Source organism: Peromyscus californicus, unplaced genomic scaffold (assembly GCF_007827085.1).
Source record: "Peromyscus californicus insignis strain IS unplaced genomic scaffold, ASM782708v3 Scaffold_10__1_contigs__length_136768540, whole genome shotgun sequence".
NCBI classification, from domain to species: Eukaryota; Metazoa; Chordata; class Mammalia; order Rodentia; family Cricetidae; genus Peromyscus; species Peromyscus californicus.
Window position 1 is genome coordinate 114527760 of NW_026294391.1, and position 24831 is coordinate 114552590.

The following is a 24831-nucleotide window of genomic DNA, read 5'->3' on the forward strand; positions in this document are numbered from 1 at the left end:
TAAGCCTTTCTAGTGATAGTCCACAAGGCATATAAATTCTAAGTCTGGTGCATCCCCAACAACTTAGTACCTAAGAGACATTTTTATCCCAATCACAACCTAGCACTTTTCTCATCTTCTCACAGCAATGAGTATACTACAACATTAGTGTGGGACCTGTGGGATTTATCCGTTGGAAAAAGCACTTACAGCTCTAAGTTTGACTTGCAGAAGGCACATGAAGTTAGAGAGAGAACTGACCTCACAGGACTGTCCCCGATCTTCACATGCTCACTATGGCATGTGCTTGCCCCTCATATATCATAAAAAATATTTTATTTATTTAAAAAATTAAAAAAATAAAAATAGTGCAGAAAATGAACATAGTATTAAACTGACTCCCAACGACTTATACCCATATATTCATTGTACAAAATTCTCAAAGAACTAACAAATTTTTTAAAGTGCAGAAAGTAGACAATTCTTTTAAGAATCGAGATCCTATTTTCCTGTTCTCATCTCTTTTCTCTATATCTTTTGATCCCCACCTTATTGATTTCCTTGTTGCTTAAATTCCAAGCTGTAAGTAAATCTACAAACCTATGTGTGCAGCTCCTCCTGCCTAGTGAGGACCACACCAGCCCAAATGCCCAAGCTACCACAACTACTTGATGAGTTTTGAATTTTTATTTAGTTAGTTTTAGTTTCTCGAGACTGGGTTTCTCTGTGTTGCCCTGGCTGTCCTCGAACTTGCTCTGTAGACCAGGCTGGCCTCAAACTCAGAGATCTGCCTGCTGCCGCCTCCTAAATCTGAGATTAAAGGTGTGCACTACCATGCCCAGCTCGATGAGTCTTATTTATGGAGACTATAGAGGGGGAACAAAAGCCCAAAGCAGAATGGGAAAAAAGCTCCCCCGTTTAGCTGTGCAGAGTTAACCTGTAACTTGCCATCCGAATAGATTCTCATAAAGATGTTTTTAAATTATAGGCAAAATTTGGGAAATAAAATTAGTAATGGATCCACCTAATAACTGATATTAATTGAAAGAAAAATGGATTATTAGCTATAATGAGCAGCTAAGAATTTAAAATAGTTTCCAAGTAATTTCTGATCTAAGCAAGATGAATATTTAGTATATTCTAGTAGTAGCATAATCTCCATGACAAAAAAGAAAAAGAGAAAGGTCACTTGAGATATAGTTCAATATGGCAATATCTAAGAGATACTCAACCAGAAAGACTAGTTTTTCTCCTTGATCTGCTGATGTTACCTGGGTGTCTCTTGAGAGTTTGGTTTGAATATAGTAAGAGCAAAGGTCCCATGGATGATTAGACAAATAGCAGGTGAGACTCTTAAGTCATATAGACGTCACAAAGGCACTGGTTATACATAACACCAGACATGATATCAAAATATTTGCAAGACAGTTTAGCCATGTACAAATGTCTTGGGGCTCGGAAAGCATGGTTTGGCAGTAGCTTACAAAACCACAGTTTCTTAAAGCATAGGCATCTGTGCTGTATTTAAACATTCAATTTACTGAAAAGGAAAATTAGTACTAGAAAATGGAAACTACTTTGGTCTTTACTTCTTATGTACTCTTATGTAGGATGTTTATAGTAAATTGTATACACTGAAGCTTAATATTTACAAATCTGCCTCCTGAGCTACACTATAATGCTGTGAGAGCAAGGGCTATGTGTCTCCTTCACCTTAACTCCAGGGTCAAGATACATTATGAGTATGCAGGAGGCTCTGGTCTATGTTAGGTAAGTTAACAGAAGAAGGGATGTCCTAATATAATTGCTTAGTCAATTTCATTTTGCATGATTCTAGCTGAGTTTGTAGGAGATGGAAATTTACTCAAAAGCAAAACAAAAAAAACCAAAGTTGTTTGTACCTATCATTTTTGCTGAAAAAGATCAATGAAAAGTCAGAGGATGCTAAACAGACATCATGAATGCTTCATATTAGACACAATTAATATTTAAGAATAAAACTTTCAGTTAATCTGTCAATTAGCTTGTTTCCATGATATCAAACTAGCAATCTGTTTGTTTGTCCTTCTTCCTAAAAATCAAGATATTTTAAATTATGTTGCAACTCAACCAGATTTGAAGACAATGAAATACCGTAGACTACTGCAGAAGACTTGGAAAGTTCACACACATTCTGCATTTAGCTTTCTAACTCCTAGAAATATGGTCTACAATTATGCTTGGTATTTTGAAAAGCGTGTTCATTGTCAAAGAACATCACATGGAATTTAGTAACATTATTTCATTAATCATCAGAAGATAGTTGTAAGGCAAGAGAACTGTTTACTGATGAGGAAGCAATTGCTAAGCAGGCTAAGTGAACTTACCTAAAGCTATTAGGTTAATTCCTGGTTCAGTTAACATTTGACACTGTTAACAGTCTCCTTCCTAATTTCCCTTGACCTCCATGCACTAGATTTATTTCCTTTTCCTCTTCTTGTGACTTTAAGCTTCTTCAGAGAAGTAGGAATCTAATTATTAAAACCCAATCATCTGCATCGCAGTAAATTGTCTTTTACAATGTATTTATATGTATTTAGCTAAGTTCACACACATTTTTTTCATGCATAGAGACAGTTGTATAGCAAAGAGCAAATCTGGAACAAAATATATCCTTTTAAACTGTGATTCTACTATGTGCTAGATATGTAACTTTAGCTCGTAACCTTTCTGCTCTTTGGTTTGTCTACCTGTAACTCTGGTTCAAATACTGTACCTAAACATTAGAGAGTTGATGTGATGGTTACATCTATATACATATACAAATATGCACATATATACACATATGCATATACACATATGTAATAAAGGTTGGCACATAATAAGCATTTAATAAATGTTAACTCTTACTACTGACATTATTTCACACACACCTTTTCATGTAGTTATGTGATGTTCCATTGTGCTAATATATCACACATTGGTTAGCCAATTTCATTTTGAATGATTCTAGCTGAGTTTGTAGCAGATGGAAATTTACTGAAAAAACAAAACAAAACAAAAAAGTCAAAGTAGTTTGTACCTATCATTTTTGCTGTTCAATGTCTTTCTTCCATCTCCCACCACATCCCGGTCCTATTCCTGCCCCCCAGGCTATTTCTACAATCATTGCCAGACACTCAGCACCTCATAATTTATTTTAATGGGGCCCAAGTAGGACCATGGGGAACTAATAAAACCCCTACCAAAAGGGAGTAATGTTGCGTTAGATCACAATACACCTAGCAATGTCTTGCACATGGTGTCTCTCTATAAATGCCATATGGATGGATGAAATAAAATGGTTATGGAGACCATATGGAAGAGGAAGCTGGGGCCAGGTTGGGCAGGAACCTAGATATGATGCTAGGGAGTTCAGCCTTGATTTCATAAGCTGTGACGAGCCACTCTATTTTTCTAATCTTAAAAAGGTGGGATTGGAGAGAAAGTTATTTGGAGGTTAGGAAAGTCATTTATAGCTTTCTAACTATTCAACAGCACAGGTCATTTCTCTTTAACATTAAGAAATATTTTTAGTAATATTAGATTTTAAACTATCCCTGCCCAACTATTTCTTGGCAACTCTTTCATTATTTGTCCCTCTCATGAGGAAGCTTGTTTAAAAATAGTATTTGTTTTTGTGCTTTATTTTAATAACACATCCAAGATTTTTTTTAGAAGACCCAGGTAAATCTCATTCTAAATGCCTTTCTGTCTTATTATACATTTAAGAGAGACAATTGATACCCTGAATATTTACCTCGTAACAGGCCTTGGAAGCTGGTCTTGAACTAATTGTGAGTTTCAGGTAGACAGTCTCCCAATATTTGCCCAATCTACCAACTTGCTTTCACAAGTCTGGGCCTGCAGACTCAGGACAGTTACCGATCAAAAGTTTCGGGTCCCTTGCTTAAGAATGAAGCCGATTCTATTGTTTTCCTTCTAGAAGATGGATGGGCAACATTACCACCTGGAACAACCCCTACCTATGCTATTGTTACCTCAAAGGCAAAGAGAGCAACAAACCTGAGTACTTCAATTAAAAAATTCCAAAAGGAAGGCTCCAAAGGAGTTCTGGTTTAGTATGATTATAGTATAGTCATAGTGAATAGCAACTCCTCAGAGACCTTTTCCCATTATGTCTTATCCCAAATATTAACTTTCTTTTTCTCATTATCTCAAGCTCTGCAGAATTGCACAGCACTCACTGACTTGTTGAAAAATATTTCAAAAGCAATGTTCTTGATCTGCAAGATACTGTATTTCTTATCCCACTACAGCCCATGTTTTGTTTCTTTTTAATTTTGAATTAAAAAAGTATTTTTCTCTTTAAATCAATCCTCGGCTTCTATAGAAGACATATTGTTTCTATAGAAGACATATTGCCTCACTCATGAAGAATTATCTGGTCATTCACGCAAGAAGGAAATTTCTCTTGATCTTATTCCTTTTCTCTCCAAAATAAACCTACTTTCCTGCCTCATCCATAATAATGTAATGGGAATGCTTTCTTGTCATAGTAGTCAATCCTGAAGCAAGGAAGACTGAAAGGCTAAGCCAGATGATGACTGTCACAGCGGACTGGCAATACATCCAGGAGTACAGAGGCTAGGTCTGAGCCAGGTGTCAGAGCTTAAAATGAGACAACTAGAGATTCCCTGAAATGACTTGAAGGCCAGGCCAACAGGAGACTGATAAAGCACTTTTCCTACAAACAGAGAGACAGCTTGCAACGTTGTATTTACTAATGGTATTTTCTATTTGCAAAGGTATACTTTAGAATAGTTGGCAGAAATCATTCATAGGAACAGACTTCTTTTGCCACAATTGGACTAGGCTGAAGAAGTGGAAACCTGATGAAAGTATGGCTTCTGGGTAAGTTGGTAGTGAGTGCATTGGACAAGACCAGGGAAAGAGCCAACGCTATCATTACCACATTAGCTTTCACTCTTGTGCCCAGTGAATGCTGCTCTGGGCCATGTACTATACTAAAGGTGCCAGGAGCTGAAAAATAATTTAGACACAATTCTTATCCTGAAAGAACTCCTTGTCTTTATTTTGAGATGGGATCTCACTAAGTTGCTGAGGCTGCCTTAAATTGACTTGCAAATCTTCATTGTGCCCTCAACAGTTTTTATTTTCAGGATTCCTACGAGCTTTAATCTTGCCAGCATTTCAGAGAAGACACATTCATAACTCCTTTAGGGTCAGAAGTAACACCATTTGCAAAGATCTTCATTAATCATGCAAACCTTAATAACTCATTGGAGAATCCATTCACAAACTAACAATTGTTCAATGAAGAGATAGCCCTAAATGCTAACAAGAGAGAGCCTGCATACTGAACATTCCGGCCATTCTCTTCTATCTCCTTTGTGGGAGACAAAACACAAGCCCTACTCCCCTGGTCTAGCACCAAACCCATTCCATAGCTAATGACATCCTGCAATCTCACATTCTCTTCTTGGGGCAGGGACCTTCACCATGATTGTTGCTACTACTCTTACTACTGCTAAATTCCATGTCTACAGAGAGTATAATAAAGGGGATCCTTTATGAGGAGCACTTCTTAGAATAATGGAAATAGAAATCAGATTTTATCATTTATTATGGAGAACAAAAAAGAGAATGAAGACCCAGCTAAGTGAGCCAGTAACCTGGTGTGAATGAAGCCGTGTGTGTGTGTGTGTGTGTGTGGTGTGTGTGTGTAACATTGCTAGGGATTAAGCCTAGAGTTTTAAGCATGCTAGACAAGCAGTCTATCATTGAGTTACACCTTCAGTCTTCTTAATATATTATTTTTAGACAGGTCTTGCTATGTTTTCAAGTTGTCTGGAATCCACTCGCAATCTGCCTGCTTCAGTGCCCCAGTAGCTGGCATTCCAGGCTTCCCCCCACACCTGGCCCCTGTTTTAACTCACAGACACATTTGTCCTCTCAGTACGTCTCTTCAAATTTCCTAATCCACACTTCTGCCCGTCCCTCCCCCTTTCCTTCTCTTACGCTTTTCATTTCCTGCATTTCCCCTTCCTTATCCCCTCCTAGCACCTCACCATAAAACAAGTCAGGACCAGAGTCTGTGAAGGTTCTGGTTATATACGACTGCCTGATGGATTGCACATGTCCGCTCAAACTCTACCACAAATGAAGTCTGGGTCACCCCCTCCCCCTCAGATTACTTGTACCCCTGCTCCCTTGGTTACTGCCAGGGACAGTGAAGAAATAAATGACTGTGGAATTTAGATTGGATAGCTATCACACAAACTTCTGATTAGCTCTCACAGTTGCAGACCGAGATCTGCCACAAGGTTAGGTATCGTGCATATGCACACAGATTGCCAAAACTTTTCATTTAGGCAGCAAGGAGACAGATGAGTAGAGGCAAGTTTGGGGGAGTTCACTAGGCCAAAAAAGCTAAACATGTATCAAAGGGTCATAGGTAGAAGGTGACCAAAAAGGCCTGTGTGACTCCAACAGATATTAGCTTCATACTATCACCCCTGCCCAAAAAGGTGCCCTTTTTTGGTAGTCTAGTATTCAACATAGTTGAGAAAGCCCAAGAAGAAATCCAAACAACCCTAGGCCTAGGGGCACTGGAAGCACAGTGGCCTTAGGTGTCACAGTTTTAGGTGTAACCTCCATTTCCTGATGTGAGCTCTAGGTAGCATCTGTAAAAGTTATTTAATAGCTACTGCTGTTCTCAACAACATGAGCTGCTCTTTAGGAAGCATCAAGCAGTTCTATGCCCAGGAATAATTTGCAGAGCTCTTTGGGGAGGGTTCTTTAAGATGATGTGGAAAATACATTTTACAGCTCGAAAGACAGGCCAGCATGTATCACTGCTTCTTGAGGGAATAATCATGCTTTCAAGATCTGATCAGCAAAGTGAAGTAAAGTCGATGACGGGACCCAGTGTCCAAGCACTCCGTTGCCTCGCTTTTTTTTCCTTTGTACTTCTCTATGCTGGCTGCAGCTCAGCAGAAGGCCCATTAGACATGAAAGCATTTGGTTTTCTATCTCACACAAGCCCTCTCTGAGTGGAGGGGGTGAAGCTATCATTGCCCAACATGCCCAAGAGTGAAGGGGATTTCTGAAGGGGCCTTCAAGGAAAAGATGCTGGATTTCTTTGTCTTCCTCTATCTCTCACTCTGATGCATCCCCAGAGCCAAATGTAGACCAGCACATTTCTCAAAGGCAAAGACTTTAACCTAAGAGGAGTCACACCATGAGCTGATTGCAAGCTGTCCCACTCCATCCTTGGAAAACAAAAGCAAGTCTTATAAACACCTTCTTGGCCACTGTTTTAAGGGGAGAAAACCTGGTGTTGGTTTGCATGACACTGAGCCATGTTAGAGCTTTAGAACACATTAAACAGCGTCTCAAGCCAGAGCAGACTGGATTCATTAATGGAACTGGAGCACCCTTCTCAACATCAGAGCAAGTCTTTTAGTAACGAGAAACCTTACTTCCTCCACTTAGTTGAGCTGGAAAATTAATGTAGTGTGCTTCTGAAGAAACACATAATGAACATGATGAATTTTCATCATCCTGCTGGAAAGTGATTCTTTATGTTCTTATTCCAAATTTACAGCAAGTAAATTTAACGTTCCAAAGCTGCTGAGCCTTTTTAAGACCTCACTATCAATTTGTGGGGCGCTTTAACTGATTCTGACCTGGAATTGATTAGTGCTTTCTGAAAAACGCACGTGTAGCAAATTGCTGCACTTCAAGATAAATCAACTTGTTCAGGGGAAGTTACACTTCTAACTAGTCACATTTCTCATAAGGTAAAGAACAGCCATTCTCTTAGTATCCTGCAGAGAAGGAGAAACCCGAACTGGCCCTCACACTTTTTATAGGAAACTTGTAATCAGGGAGTAGAAAATCTGCACTGGAAGTTAGGAGCCCATACTGACCAGCTCCTGGGCAGAGCTGATTTCAAAGCTCTGTTCTTTAGTCAAGGGTCATAGGCCACGAATGGCATCCCAGAGCACTGTGAACCCCCAAGGATATGGATGCTTTAAGCAGACATTCCATTTGCAGGAGCTTTCTCCCTTAACAGCACTCTTCATAAGGCACGGACTTTAAGGAAATTGCTAGAAAAGGAGGTGGAAGGGGAAGGGCACACAATCATTGCTGTTCTTTAAAAGCTGACATAAAATACACATACCACAAATGTTACTTCTTTAAAGTGTACAATTCACTATATATTTTTTTGCACAGATGTGCAGTACTGCCACTATTAGATTCCAGAACATATTCATCACCTCTAAAAAAAATCCTGTACACATCAGTGGTCACTTTGCATTTCCTGCACTCCCTTTTCCAGCCCTAGACAACTACTACCCAATTTCTCTATTGATTTGTCTGTTATGGACAACTATGTCCTTTTTCCATAAGAGCCTTGCTTCTGATTTTGTTTTGGAGCAACCACGGCTTCTTCCCTCTAGGAAACCAGTCAATAGGAACTGTTGAGGTGGTCCCATTTCAACTGCAGTTCTCTCAAGTATGGGGACTTACTTGGGGCGGAACCTTCCTTTAGGGGGCTTCACTTGTGGAGATAGACAGGTACTGGCATCAGTGCTTGAGCACAGACTTTATACCAGGCCTGGCTCTCTCTTCCACTTTTCATTGGTTCCTCTCGGTTCCTCAGAGATAGAGGAGATCTGAGTATATGAAAAGCAGTTCCAGTCCTCTTGTGAGAAGCACTATAGCCGAGAATGCTCTTGTGCTAGGTAAAAACAGGGTTCCAAGTCCCAGCTCCACAGCTTTTTACAGGTCACTGGGTATGGGACTATTAAGGTAAAAAGACCTCTCTGAGCCTCAGTTTATCTTCTGTGAATGGGAAATCACAGTATTTTCTTTCATGGGAATTAAAAAAAATTCTTTCATTTTTTGAGATGATAATAAAATTATATTCATTTCTCCAAACCCTCCCACATGCCCCTCCTTGCTCTCTTTCAAATTCATGGCCTTTTCATTAATTTCATAGTTTTTTGAGAGAAACAAATGAGATCAGACAGACAGACATATGGTTACTAATTTAGGCACAAGTAAGCTCTCAGGAAATGATATAATTAAATGCATCTTTTGTGTCAGATACCAGATTTGACAGTACTCACTTCTTACTGACACTTAGACTTACCTCCTCAAAAGGCAAGATGAGTCTGAATACAAGGTTTGGCAAGGCCTCTCAAGGATAACCATGTCACAAGATGACACGATGTCTGATCAAGTAAGGAAGACTAATGTTCCCTGAGTAAACATTAGCCCCAGATGAATGTCTTGACAGGCAAAGTAAGTTGACATTCTCAGGAAATTAATATTCCAACATTTTTTTCTGCAAAGGCTACAAATCATAAGAATCAATGTTTTACTCTGACTATATGTCAGTCAGTGTCTCCAGCAATATAGTAATACTTATGCCTACACAGTATAATATCAGTGCATGAATATCTTCCAGAGACCTCTCTCTGCTTTGACTTATTATATCTTGTTGGTTATCAGAGAACAAACTGCTTCCAGGGTCATCAGAAAATACCTGTCATGTCTATGGGCTTTGAGCTGAAAGCAAGTTTTCTGATTCTATGTCTGCTAGAATTTTAAATGACTCTATCTCACTGGTTAGTCATCAAACAGGGACAATCTCGTATCTCCCCCAGGGGTGTTGGAGGGAGAGATGGGGGAGCAGTAAGTGACCGGATGCTGCAGCTTCTCTGGAACCTCTAAGGCACATAGCCACCAAATCCCCACTCCCCAACACACATAACCAGCCAGACCTTGAGAGAAAAGTCTCCAATAAAGTCTCTCATAAGGGTGACTGCTAACTTCTATGCACAAAGAACTTTTCAGACACATCACTTACTATTAAGTCCACCAACAAGAGGGAATTCACTCTATTTCGTGTGTTTGTGTGTCTCCCTGCAGACCCATGATTGAGCTGTCTGCCTGATAATATACAGAAGCAATTGAGTAGTGATTTGGGCTGTTTCTTTACCTGGATCCATATCAGAGGTAAGAAGATTGGCTTTGGAATCAAGAAATACAAATTCTAACAAGATTTTTTTTTACCACAAAAATGCTGGGAGACTTTAGGCCTTTCCATTTTCCCAGCCTCTTTCCTCTAGACACTTGGAAAATCATTTTTCTCATCATTTCATCGTTACCATTCACATCTCTCTTTAGCGCCACTCTTCTTTATTTTTTTTTTCCCTTTGGGGCCTTACCATAAGTTTAAGGTTGCCATTACTATTTTCTGACTAAGGGTCTTCTTGCAAGGGCCTCCTGATTGCCCCTATCCCTCAACCCATATAATTTGGGGGAGTTTTGTCATTCTTTTCCATTGCCATATACTTCACTTCAGGGCAGTGTGTATTTCACATAAGACTAATAAAAATCTTGAATTGAAATTTACATAGTAGATGCTCAATAAATGTGTGTGACATGGGACAATGAAGGTGGTATGGTGTTAGGATCCACGGTCATACCGAGTATTGAGAGTACACAGACTATCATTCACATCTCAGGAGCTTCTTCCATGGCAAGGCTCTGCCATTCAAAGAGGCTGTTCCCAAGGACCAAGAAGCCAATGCCAGCATTTACTCCAGCCAGCTTTGGCAACTCCCTGAGCTGGACACTGGAGGGCAGTATACCCACACTTACTGCTTCCATCCAGTAGAGGGCCAGAGATAGGGGGAATCCAAGTTCTGGCTACAGGGCAGTACTTGGTGTCAAATTGGCATGTCAGGACCGGCGCCTAACTGCCCCCTGATGTGAAGAGCTGCAGACTGCAGGACAAAGGGTTCAGTAAAGACTTCATTCAAAATTTGTAACATGGAAATCAAATGTGAACAACAGACCCCAAAACCATCTGTTCTTGCCAAAGCCAGGACGGACACCATGGCCAGCTGCCAGAATGGTCCTGGATTGTTCTATACACACTAGGGGAGGGAGGGAGCTATGTTTGCTTCCAACAAAAGACCATTATGCAAAGGACTGCCAAATGCATTTTCCTTTTGATGTATTCTCTTTAACTAAAGCAATGTAATAAAACGATAATGATAATCTTTCGGTTTGTGATTAGCTTGAGTTAAAACATACACACCAGGAGTGGCACACACACTCTCTCTCTCTCTCTCTCTCTCACACACACACACACACACACACACACACACACACACACCCTCCTGGCATCCAAGTAAGCTGACATTACATGGTGACTGTTTGCCTCTCCAAGAAATTTTTCATTATGACTTAGTTAAAATGCATTTTAACGAGAATATTGTACATATTATAAGTTGGGAAGATTTTTAAAGAGTATAATTAAATCAAAAAATTTAACACCTTGTTATATATTAAAGGTACACATGAAAATATATCAAGGAAAAGCTATTACAGTTAACATATATGAGCATATGTACATAATTTCTATTAAGAAATTTAAGGGCTTGATTAGTATCCAAAACTATTCAGTATGTGACCTTTTATTATGATGGCATATTCCATTACTTTCAAATTTTTGGCTAAGATGATGAATACATATAAATTTAACAATACTTTCCTATGGAATAAAAAGGTTCAATGCTTTTAGTAAATCTATTCCAACCCTTATAACCAAACAGATTTTTTTCTAAGTCACCACATTCAGAAATATCCCAACTCTGAACCCTGGATGATATCCTTTTATGAACTCCAATCTTGCAAACAAGCCCTCAGGCCACCACTGCCTGGCTGCTCACAACACAAATAGCTTATATGTTTGTGTATAAAATCAACAATGTCTAGCACCAGCACCAGATCACTGCCTTGGACCTCTGAGAGTTTTTTGTATGGTATTCCTTCTAGAAACCTTCCTAGCTTCACTGTACGCTTGTGATGAATTAAAGTGTTCAATTGGAACGAGATAAGCTGAGCAGGCGTGTCCTAGCAAGTGCCTGTTAATAAAGTTGAGAGTGTTTAAACCCTCAGGAGGCGAAAAGAAAGAGCTGGTCCATCTTGTGCTGTCTGAGCTGATCATTTTCAGTTGCCCCCGATAGTGCTGGTGGATGTAACCCTTTTAGCATTACTTAAATGAAGCTAAGGCAGGAGGTTTCTTCTCTATCTGCCCATGAGACATCAGAATGAAAGGAAAAGAATAAACAGCTCTAAACTTAACAGAAAAAACAAACCCTCCACAGAGCACTGGAAAAAGCAAAGCCTCCAAAGCACTGCTTTCTTTCTGTGAACAAGACATTGCAGAAAGCTGGTCCCATTTAGGGGCTTCATCCCCAGTTGCCCTGGATTCCCTTCACCTGGGCAGAGTGGTCACCAGGAAGCAATGTTGGGTGTCTGCTCCATTTTTAACTTGTCATTTCTACAGAGCTTTTTAGTTTTTAATCAAGAGAACAGGAAATAAGCTGAAAGCAATAAAACACACACCAGAGCAGGGTCTGTGAATTCCAGGGTAAAAACGTAAGTGCTTGAGAATGTCCCTAAGCACAAAGGAGGCCTCCTTTGTGTGTAAGTTGCTATGTAGAAATTCGAGGAGTTGACAGCTAAATGTAGCTTAGTGAAAATATACAAAATCTACCTCAGGGTCAGCCACCTTCTTAGCCTTGAAGGCACATGGCGGGGGGATGGGACGGTGAGCTCTGCACTTTTTATCTTTGCCTTCTTCAAATGGAACGGCGGCGTCTGTAGGTCTCTCTCATTCTTTTTCCTCCTCCAGTTTTCACTCTGACAGACCAGAAGTAACTACTGTGAACTGGTGTTGTAAACCTGCCTCCCACGATGGCCTCAGGCATCCCAGAACCTAAATGTGTCCAGATCTCAACAGAAACTCCACTGTAAATGTTCCCCTCCCCGCCCCCCCCCAATAGGTTGACTACTGAGTGACTGAATATGCTAATGGCGCGAGAAGAATAGATTAGAAGAGGTAGGCACAATGTTTTGTGTTGGCTCCCAACAGCACGTTTTACATACTTGAATCTGAGTTAATCACAATATATTGAAAACACCTTTTCAATATATGTATCTTGAAATACATCATCTGCCTTCCCCACTAGCCTGGAGACTCTCATCTTCATGTCTTGGTAGTTACCTCACACCCTGACACTTAAGAGGACATTTAATAAGCATTTGGTGGACTCAGCCAATCTCTGTATCAATATCCAACAAAATTGTGGCTTCAGCTGAAGCATCTGAAAAGCTGAAAAGCATCTGCTATGTGAATCATGGAGAGTTTAAAATAAAATTTAAAAAACTAAGTAGCTCCAACACACGTGGCAAACACAACCAGAAAACAACTGATATAATCAAAAGAAGCAAGAAACATAAAAGCCATTATATTCTTCAGGAACAATGAATGTCCTTTGGAAAAACTATTCTTTATCTGTTTGTCAGGGAGCATGTCCTCCCCTTGTGGTAATTCACATAAAGTGGTCATAGCCATGAAAACTACAAAGGCGGAGAGTCTGCTTATGGTTTGCTAGGATTAGATATTAAATAAATGGAGAAGGGTCACACATGGTCCCAATTCCAAATTCATGTTGCAATGCCTGGTCAAGGTGGGGTGAGACAAGAGAACATTTCCAACTTCTACTCTGAATAGCATGGCTTGGGGCCAATAAGATAGATGGTTACAAAAACCATCCAGCAATGTGCCATTTTTCATTCAGAGCTTCAAAAGGAAAGAAAGAAAGAAAAAAACAGTTAAACAAGTTTACTATCTTGCGGGTGTATCTAAATACTTATGGACTTAAAATATGTTTTGAAAAGGTTATATTGCAAGTACTATAAATTACATTGAGGCTTTTGCAGAGCACGTTATGTACTGAAAGACTACTCTATCTCCCTGGACGGCTACAATATGAAAGACAGCGGGCCAGCCCTTTCCTAAGTGGCTCCAAGTAAACAACCGTTATCAATATAATCCATGGACTCCAGCACATTCCACAGAGCAAAAGTCCTCCTGGGCAGTGACTAGAGCCATTTTTCACGATTTACTATTTCCATAATTCAGATTTTCTTTTTAAACTTTAAACAATGCACAAGTCATTTTCAACATACCCCAATGAAGTTTCATTCCTGTATGTTGCAGTGTAAGTTTAAGTTTCTACAATTAGAAAGGCCAGTATTTTTTTGTTTTTTAAGGTCTGTCTGCCACATGATAAGCCCCCCAAAAAATGTGCACAGAGAAATGGGCTAACAAGTTAGACCTGGGATTATAAAACTGCCAGGAGTGGGGTGAACTGAGGGGACAGTCTATTTTAAACTAATATAAAATAACTAGAAACTGTGTCCATTTTACCTGGGGTGCGTGTGTGTGTGTGTGTGTGTGTGTGTGTGTGTGTGTGTGTGTGTGTGTGTGTGTGTGAAGGCCAGAGGACAGCTTTGTGGTGTCAGCTGTCTCCCTTGTACATTTCCATTCATTCTGGGCACTGAACTCAGGTCATCAGTGCTTTTCACACTCACTGAGCCATCTTAATCAAAGGAAAAATTACTTTAAAAGCAGCTTTCTCTAAGTCTGAAACATTATCTATTTCTATGCATCATTTTAATTTAACTGAGATGAAATTTAGCAATCACTGTCTTGATAATTTGGGAGAGTTGCCACTCAGGAATTCTAGAGGACCAATTGTTTCAAAATAACCAATAACTTACATACAATAGCAGTGTATACAATATCAGACATAACTTTTTTCTCTTTATTTCTTCATTTAAGTTTTTATACAAATGTATATTTATGAACACCCAATATTCTCCCTCCCCTTCTTTTGTTCCTCTAGACAGTTTTGCTTCTGTTTACACACACACACACATACACACAGAGAACCACAAGTGATAGAAAATATAATTTCTCTTTTTTATGCTCACTTAATAAACTTAATATGATTGTCTATTTTCCTGAGAATGACATAACTTTATTCTTAATAGCTACAAAAAGCTGTTGTGTATATACACATTTTTCTTATTATCTGTTGCTGGAAACATATGGAACATTTTTCTTCAGTGTTCTGTCAATTGGAACACCTTTCATTTTTGTCTTCAGAGTTAAGCTAGCAAAACTTCATCACCTAATATTTCCTTGAGTGACTAAAAATTGAGATGCCTTTATATCTCCCCTTTGGAAACTCAGTCAGACCTCATGGTAGCCTTGGAAACGGAAGTCTGGTACTCAGGATCAACTTTCTGGGCTTCTAGTTTTGCTCTGATGCTTTACCCAGCTGCAACATTAAGGCTGGTGGCAGTTAGCTTGTCTCCTTGTGATTTCTATACCACAGTCAGTTATGACAATCCTACCAATCTTAACACTCCAGCTTATCTCACTGTGTCCCTGTCTCAGTTGCCTGGAGAGAACTCTGGATTGTGTGGACTCCTTTGCTAAAGGTTAGTAGGGGCCTTCCTCTGAGCCTTGGATTAGGAATTCAATTTTTCAGCTCTAGTTAGATGTCTTCAGCCACAAATAGATATCCTTACTGGATCGTTGTCTACCTCTGCACTCAGACTTTGAGTTCATGAGTGAAGATCTCATTACAGTTGTCCCACAGTGTTGGTGGAAGAGTCTGTTCCAGGACTCCTGTTGACACCCAAATCAACTCTTTCATATAAAATGTAATGACACTTTTATAGAACCAATAATACATAACATAAAATCTCTGTCCCATATATGTCATTATTTACTTTAAATTTTTGTTGCATATGTGTGTTTATCTATGTAAATGGAGGCCATGGGACAACTTGTGAGAGTTGGTTTTCTCCTTCTACCATGTGGGTCCTGGGGATTGAATTTAGGTTGTCAGGCATGGAGGCACACACCTATACCTACTCATATGCTTCTGTGTTCCAAATGGCTATCTTCATTTATGTTGACTGGAAAGAAAGGAACTATATTCTTCCCATAGGTAGCAACACGACAACTAGGCATTTCACACAAGCATTTGAACTCTGGGGATCACAGGTTTAACATGCTGATTTCAGAAAGTCTGGCCCATTCATCTAGCTCATTTATTTACTTTTATAAAGGAATGCAGAAAATACCAGACTACTTTTGATTCGATTTGTGAATGGGATGGTACATAAGAATGGGCTTGGTTGCTGGGCGGTGGTGGCGCACGCCTTTAATCCCAGCACTTGGGAGGCAGAGCCAGGCGGATCTCTGTGAGTTCGAGGCCAGCCTGGGCTACCAAGTGAGTCCCAGGAAAGGCGCAAAGCTGCACAGAGAAACCCTGTCTCGAAAAAACCAAAAAAAAAAAAAAAAGAATGGGCTTGGTAACCAGCACAGTTCAAAAGTCAACACTGTTTCTGTAACATCACAAACGCCTTACTTTTTAATTCTACCTTAAAATGCATTCCTCTAAACATTACTCGCCACACTAGCTTTGCTTGCTATCCTCTTTTAGAAGGTAACTGGTACTTGAAAGGAAAATCCATTAAGTACTCTAAACTTGGACCAGGATGAATTTTATCTGAAGCTTCCTTCTCTGCACCACAGCTGGAGTGGCATGTAAAGAATGAAAAGGTCTAAGAAAGATGTGCTGGCTAGTTTTATGTCAACTTGACACAAACAAGAGTCATTTAAGAGGAGGAAACTTCATTTGAAAAAAAATGTTCCCACAATATTGGCCTGTGGGCAAGCCTGTGACGTATTTTCTTAATTAGTGATTGCTGTGGGAGGGCCCAGCCCACTGTGAGGGGTGCCATCCTTGGGCTGGTGGTTCAGGTGCTATAAGAAAGCAGGCTTAGCAAGCCAGGAAGAGCAAGCCGGTAAGCAGCACTCCTCTGTGGCCTCTGCATCAGCTCCTGCCTCCAGGTTCCTGCCATGAGTTCCTGCCTCACTTCCCTCAGGGATGGTCTGTGATGTGGCACAATAAGCTGAAATAACCCTTTCCTCCCCAAGCTTCTTTTGGTAAAGGTGTTTTATCACATCATCACAGAAGTCATAACTAAGACAAAAGGGCAGTGGACATTTTGTTTTATCTCAGGGTGATACTTGTTAAAGTAGAATGAGACAAAAACATATCATCCTATCTCAGGCCCAGTATAAAAGACAATGTAGTTCCTTCTTCAAAATATGAAGAATTTTGAGGTGACAAGTACAGAATATTTGAAAGCAAGTTTTAGATCCTCTGAGTTGTAAGACCCTGTGGGACAGCACTCTACATTCTGACATTACTCTTGGGCAGAAGTCTTGAAGTTGAATTCAAGACAAAGTCATCTTCATTGCTGAGAAAATGAATCAGAAGAAGTATCCTACCGACTGGCCCCTCTACAAGGCCAGGGCCTGGATCACGTTCATCTTTCCAAGTTTGATAGCTAGCGCCAAATAGCATTTGTAATGCTATTTATTTTTTTGCTTGAATTGTTTTGTTTTCATTTCCATATCTTTTTTTACATGCTAAATCATACTATTGGTTGTCACTTCAGTTTAGCCATTTCCTTTCCTGGCAAGTAAGTTCCTTGTCCCCTTCCCCTTTCCTCCCATGGAATGCTATTATGACCCATTTTTATAGGATCGAGACAACCATCTCTCCTGTATGGAGATGTATGTTTTCTGCAGAAAGGGATTTCACATAGGTGGAACTTCTCTGGAGCCCCAAAGACCAAAAGTCTGAAACTACAGAAAGGCAGAGTTTTCTATTGTCTCTTACCTAACCTACCATCCATAAGAAGTGGTTCTCTCATGTTCCTTGTGTCTGATTAATTACTATGTCAATATGAAGAAGCACAAGACAATTATGTAGAGAACTCCTTGCTTTCTTGTTGGTGTAGCAGGAACCGCCTAACATGGTAGCAATCTTGTGAACAAAGACAGCCAAGTAACCTACTCTTTCTTTGGAGTGTGGTACTACTAATTTCTTTAGATGTCTCAAAGATTAAGTACCTCAGAGAGAGGGAGGGAGGGAGGGAAGAAGGAAAGAAGGAGAGAAGGAGAAAATGAGAAAAGGCAAGAATGAAGGAAGAAGGAAGGCAAGCAGGAAGGTAACCAAGCCCAAATAGACTACATTTAGATCAAGTAAGAATAATTATGCTGTTGTGTGTTCAGAAGACTATGTTGGCTTCATCTAGCCTCACTCACCATCTGTGCATTCTCCAGAGATAAGGAGCTTTACTAAACATTCTACAGATATCTGTTTCTTCAACACAGGGAACAGGCAATAGTTTGTTAATTCTAGACCAGCATTTTAGATTCTAGAGATTACAAACCAGGCATTAGGGTTTCTGTGGATTTAAGCAAAGAAGTCCAGGCCTCCCTCTGAGTCTGATTTCTTTGAGTGTTTTGTAAAAATCAAACATACACAACTTAGAAGCATGGTTATTTTGATGTCAGGAGACAGACAGTAAGTTGATGAATACTGTCAATCTAGCATATTTTGGCTCATTTTGTTCTGAAATCACTTTTGTTGATTATTTGAAGAAAAAAACAAAATGGAAAAGATTGTGTAAATGGCTTTGCAGATTATAAAGTAGGCTACAGATTCAAAAACTAAAGTAGGAAATTTCCCAAGAGCATTCTGGAAACATTACGTAGAAAGGACTATTAGAATTTAGTGCAGGAAGTAGGTCCTGTTTGATAGGAAATTGGGCAGCACACTGCTTGGAATTCCAATAAGTTAGAGAGCATCCGGTGGTGGTGGTGGTGGTGGTGGTGGTGGTGGTGGTGGTGGTGGTGATGGTGGTGGTGGTGGTGGTGGTGGTGGTGGTGGTGGTGGTGGTGACCCACCATCATCTGAAAAGGACTCCCAAATCAAATTGTTCTCTTGCTGAGGGAAATATGAAATGAACATTTAATGATGGAGGTAGGCACTTTGCTTGAACAAATCAAATCCATTACAAATAGGCCAAGCTGTGACGATGTCATGCCTGCTTTCATTTGAAATCTACTCATGGATGACATGCTTCCTCATAAGCCAACTAATTGAATAAACAAGAATCCTTTTAGCAACTGAACTAGGAAAACCAAACACCAGTAATCAAGGTTAGTAGGAAAAGCAGAATTGATCATTGAATTTTGGAACTTTCTTATAAGCAAGGTTTCTCTCTCTCTCTCTCTCTCTCTCTCTCTCTCTCTCTCTCTCTCTCTCTCTCTCACACACACACACACACACACACACACACACACACACACACAAATGTGGCAGCAAAGTTAAAAAAAATAGGTGGCTTTATTCAAAGAGAAATGTTAGGAGGGGCTGGGGAGCTACCTTGGTAGGTAAAAGTACTATCTGGAAGACCCTGATGAGTCCAATTCAATCCCCAGAACCCACATAAAAAGCCAGATGCCGTAGCCTGCATATGTAATCCCAGCACTCCTAGGGCAAGATGGGAGGCAGGGACAAGAGAACCACAGGAAAGCTTGCAGACCAGCTATCCTGGAATACACTGTGCAGAAGCAGAAACAACAGGAGATATTCCCTGCCTCAGCAAGGTGGAAAGCCAGAAGCAATTTGCTCAAGTGGACCTGTCCTCCACACATGCACTATAGCCCATGTGCACCTACACTCATACATGGGGGAGGAGGGCTGGGAGAAGAGGAACATGTTTGCCACCAAGAACTTTACAACTAAACCACCCACAGAAATTGGGTAGGTACATCTAATGTAATCAGCCCATCTGGTTACATTTTCTGGTTGGTTTTTCTCAGGTTCAGTTGAGAGGATGCTAAGCAATATAACTGTTGCTTTCTTCCTTCCTACTCCTATAAATGGAAGTTCCCAGATCTTTTATCAGTGTGATTGTATGTACATCTTTTTGCTTCAGAACCTAATAAGGCCATTTAAAGCCTAATGTAATTTAATACCATTGTACAGGAAACCTAATGGAACAACAACAAAACCCATTTCTTCTTCCCACTTTAGGGAAAGAAATAGCAAGTGGAGTTTTGGGGTTTTGTTTAAATAAACTGCCAGCAAAATTGGTATTACCCTTAACAAATATCAATTGTTGGAAACCAACAAAATCTGTCATCTCTTGAAACCTTCCTTTCAAGAGATTTTAATTAAAAGGTCAAGAACACTAATATACAACATAACATGTATTAGCACATTGCGGTTAAACAAAGAACACTTAAAGATACATTTTGTCAAGGCTGTAAAGATTCTTTATACCTCAGGCATTCAAATGAACTTCACTAATAGGTCTCTTAAGCTTTTGTTTTTTTATGTGTTGTCTCCATGAAGTCTGCATTCTAAGTTTAATTGCACATGAATGAATTAATTATCTAGAGGTGTGTGTGTGTGTGTGTGTGTGTGTGTGTGTGTGTGTGTGTGTGTGTGTTTAAAGATACTGAGAAAATGTGACCACGAAACAGAAAATGGGTCTGGAAAGGGGAAAGAAATTCTTACTAAGAATCCCAATGCATTTTTGCTATTCCCAAGAGAATTTATTATAAATTCTAACAATCATAAATCTCCAGCTTATAGGTCTTCAATGTGAGTATTAATACCAATAGAACATGTGGATGAATAATTAATGTATTGAAGGTCTAGGCATGAACAGCATTTCATGCGACAGTGTACTCTACATTTCTAAGGGTCAAAGCTCTCTATGATTTAGAGAAACATCAAGGTCCTCTCATTTACATACACTCTTACGCTGGTACAGCATAACACACTGATCCAACTCTGACTCCATCCAGCCTACCAACGGTCTTAAATGAACTGTGTGGATCTCAAGACTGTGCTCTGTAATTCCCCCTATGAGAAAACTCATAATGATGGTGATCATCTGTCTGCAGACTTGCAAAAGTGCTGGAAAGCCTGTACATATACATTCTCTGCTCTGTCCCTCTTCCTATGCCTCATTAAAAAAACCCTGAATGTAAAGGACTTTGTACCAATATCAATTCAAGTCTGTTTCATGCCTACAAAATGGTGGTATTAACCTCTCATACTACTCTCACCAATCTCATAGGGATAATATAAAAAGTAGACGACGTGCAACATTTCTGAAAACTCCCCCCAAATATATGTGAATAACATTTTATCCATATAAACAAATTATAACAAATAAGTTAGAAATTAATGATCAATAACTTGGAAATCATTCCCAGTTTCCCATCCAATAATAATTCCTACACAAAGAAGAGGCAACATACCCACCTCTACTGAACACACCTGTCTAGACAGGCGGGAGGAGGGTACAAGACTTGAAAATGTGTAAAAGATGCACTGGCACAGTAGAAGAGACTTAAAAAGTAAAATATGACTCCACTAGGGGCAAGCCAAAGCAAAATGATGCACTGAAGTGATAACCAACACAGATATAATTTGTTTTAATTACACAGCCAGGAATATAAACCCAACTTACGTTTTGAAATTCCCTATCCCAATCCAACACTGTCCTTCCTATACTAATCATATGGGTCAACTGAAAAAGCAAATACAGTTCACGGGCATTGTAAAATTCTCTTACTATCATTCAACTGGACTGTCTGGATTAGCCTAAAACGTACCGGAAAAGAATGGCTCCCTCTCCTCCCAAAAGATAGTTAAGTGAAGAAAATGCATCATGGCTTTATCTGTCTCAAATGAGTAATTGATCTGATTCAGGAAGCCTGGAGTGTTGTGGGTTTATCCTCAGATCTGTAGACAACTCTTACAGAAAAATATTCAAAAGTTGATCTCAAATAAGGCTTAGCACTGGTACCTCATTTAGGCTACCCAAACAAGAACTATCATTTATTAATATTACTATCCAAAGGCAAGATTTTTTCAAAGCTCAGATACAATTTTTCTTGTCTATAAGCTCATATTATTGAAATCAAACAACATTTTTCAGTGTGGAAGATACAAAAATTGCTAAGTATATTCTATTTGTGTAAAACTAAAATGAAACAATTAAAAAATTCCATATATGATGTTGGAAAATGTGCAACGATTATCCATTCCTGTGTGTGAGCTAAATTCTCCCCCCTCTCTCATACACACACACACACACACACACACACACACACACACACACACACACACAATGTTCCCTTTTCTATAAACGGATAAGCCAAAGCAAAGACTACAATGGAAATGGCTCCATTACTTCTCGAGTCTTCATAAATATTTCCTGAAAATATATCTTTAAAACTTGCTTTGTTTTGGAAACTACTCTCTTTTGAAAGGACAGGAGAAGAATCTTTCACATTTTATGATCCCCTTTGGAGGCAACAAAGCAACAGCCAAGTGCTGAGTTGATGGATGAGCCAATGAACTAACCTGGCTGCAAATCGGAACAGCCTGGGGAGCTTGTTAAATAGAGGGGGCTGGCCCCATCCCAGATGTGCTGAATCAGAACTTCCAAAGGCAAGACCAAGGAATCTGTATTTGGAAATAGCCTCAAAACATCTGCACTAAGTCATCTCATCCTCAGGTATTATCTCTTCTCTCTTTTGAGGATTCTCAAATCTCTTTCTAGCCCTGACCTTGCCCTTGCATTCCAGACCACTTAACAGTCATCTCAGGGATGCCTCAACTGTACCAAAGCCAAAAGAATGAACTCATCCCTTTTCTTCTCCAATCTGTTTCTTCTTTAAGTCTGATTTCAGATTGTTTTTCTAAACAGGATATTTTTAAAAATTAGACCCTGTGTCAAGCTGTCTTGCATTTCTATGAACTAGAATGCCAAGTGCTCCCAATTTCCTATGTCCCAGTGCTCCTTTAAAATATTTTTAAACTTACTAAAAAGTTTATAAATCTTACCACTCTGCACGTCTAACTTTTTCAGCCTGTACATTTTTTAAAGCAATGTGTCCTACCAAGCACCTTTTCTGTTTAGAAAAAAAAACTATAGGTACATTATCTCCTCTTATATATATATATATGGAGAGAGAGATGGATAGAGAAAGAGGGACTATTACCATTAGATACTATACAGCGTCCATGAGACTAGGTAGGTCCTGCCTAACATATCAGTGGAGTCACCAAGAGAGACTGCTCATTCACCAGATTATATACAAACAGGTATATCTGGGTCAAAAGTGGCCCTGGAGTTGTGGTGAGCATAAAAGCAAAGAATTTACACTGCAGCCTTTAATTATGTTGATGTTTTATTTGGTATTGCAAATCAAAGGAAAATAGAAAGAGGATAAAATTTTTAAAGCACAGGTTATAGGAGCGTCACAAAATGGGCCATTTATGGGGATTCAAACTGGTCTGCTCTCATCTCCCTCACATACAGTGCAGAAATAAAAGGTCAGTGGCCTGTCCTACAATGTAGTCTCCCAAAATATCTCAGGAAGATCATGGAACTGGTAGAAGAGAACAGAAGCAGTCTACGACTTGGTAACCATAGAGTATGAGCCAATTTATAGGGCAAAGACGCAAGAATGCTTCTATCTTTGAATGTGGCCATTAGTGAATTCTGCCTTCTCTGCCTCACAATACACAATTAGAATATTAGAATAATGACAGAGTTAAAGAAGGCCCCCAAGTTTGGAAATAATCAGATCTAAGATGAAATCAAGCTTCGTTAATTAATGTATATGACTTTATGTGAGTTGCCTAACTTCTTTGACACTCAGCTTCTCCTTTACAGAGGATGCTGGGAGAAAGCAAGAGCAACAGAACCAAGATGGTGATCCACAAGAAACTAATCGTAGAGCTTGGAGAGCTCCACAGACATGGAATGAAAAGCTATCAGTCTAACAAAGTTAGAAAAAGTTATTGTTCTTGACGAGTCCTCAATATACAAGTGGGCCTTCTGATTGGAAACTGACTGTGCAACAGAGTACCTGTTCAAACCACTGAAAGCCATATTTAAAGAAAAGTAAGGGGGCACCTTTATCTCTTGGTAGTTAGTACTGAAAATAGAAAAATAGCTAAAGCCTGCCGCATCATCCAGTCCTTCATAGCACTGATGACTGACCCCAGCCTCAGCCCCTATTCTGGACTGACCTAGCTGAAAATATCATCAATGAAAAGAGGCCATGAATTTGAAAAAAGAGCAATGAGGGTAAGTGGGTAGATTCGGAAGGAAGAAAGGAAAGGGAGAAATGATGTGATTATGTTATAATCTCAAAAATAAAAGAATCTAAAAAATGTTTTAAAAAACCTGCACAAATGCAGGAGAATTTACAAAGAGACACGGTAAACAGTGACCTGTGGACTAAGACACACTGAGAAGGAGCCAAGAGAATGTGAGCAGAGACCCTGAGTAATACATTCAGATATCCCTCCAAATAAGACCATAGAAAACTGACATGTGCCAGAGCCTGGCATTGACTTGTGGCAGCTGGGCAACCTGTGCAAGGAAAGTGCATGGAAAACATTAAAAATATCAAATGACGTAGAAGAGAGAGAGAGAGAGAGAGAGAGAGAGAGAGAGAGAGAGAGAGAGAAAACAACTTGAATTGTATTAATTGTTCATGAAGTGGTAGAGAGGAAATAGTGAAACACCTCATGTTATATAAAGGGCACATAGCAAGAGCTACAGAAAATGGTTGCTATTATCCTTATCATTATGATCATCATTGTAAAACTTCCAGAAGAATCATGTTATATTTCAATTTTAAACTGTATTGCCCCAAAGTATCAGGTTGAATTGTATCAAATGACCATTTCTGCCCACTTAAAAAGTCAAACAGCGGCAATATTATGTAGAGTAGTATAAGATTTTAAGGAGTATGTCCCGTGAAAAGAGTGTACTGTGCTTAATACCTGGTTAGATGTAGCAATGACACAATTCTACCCACTTGAGTATAAGGAGAGTAAAGGGGGCTCCATGCGGATAAGACTGGATGTACTAGCACTTAATGCACATGAATAAAGCACCTAAGGTGCTCTGAGTCGGAGGGAATGATAGAGCATGCAGAGTTTCCTCCCTCGCTGCCACGTTTTACTGCAGTGGTTCCACAGAGAGCTATAACAA

The 24831-nt window shown here is 39.5% G+C and overlaps 1 protein-coding gene across 1 annotated transcript in view; it reads right to left on the reverse strand.

The window, feature by feature from the left end:
• Positions 1–24831, reverse strand: part of Gpc3 (glypican 3) — a 346519-nt gene that overhangs the window by 173353 nt on the left and 148335 nt on the right. The window lies entirely within an intron of this gene.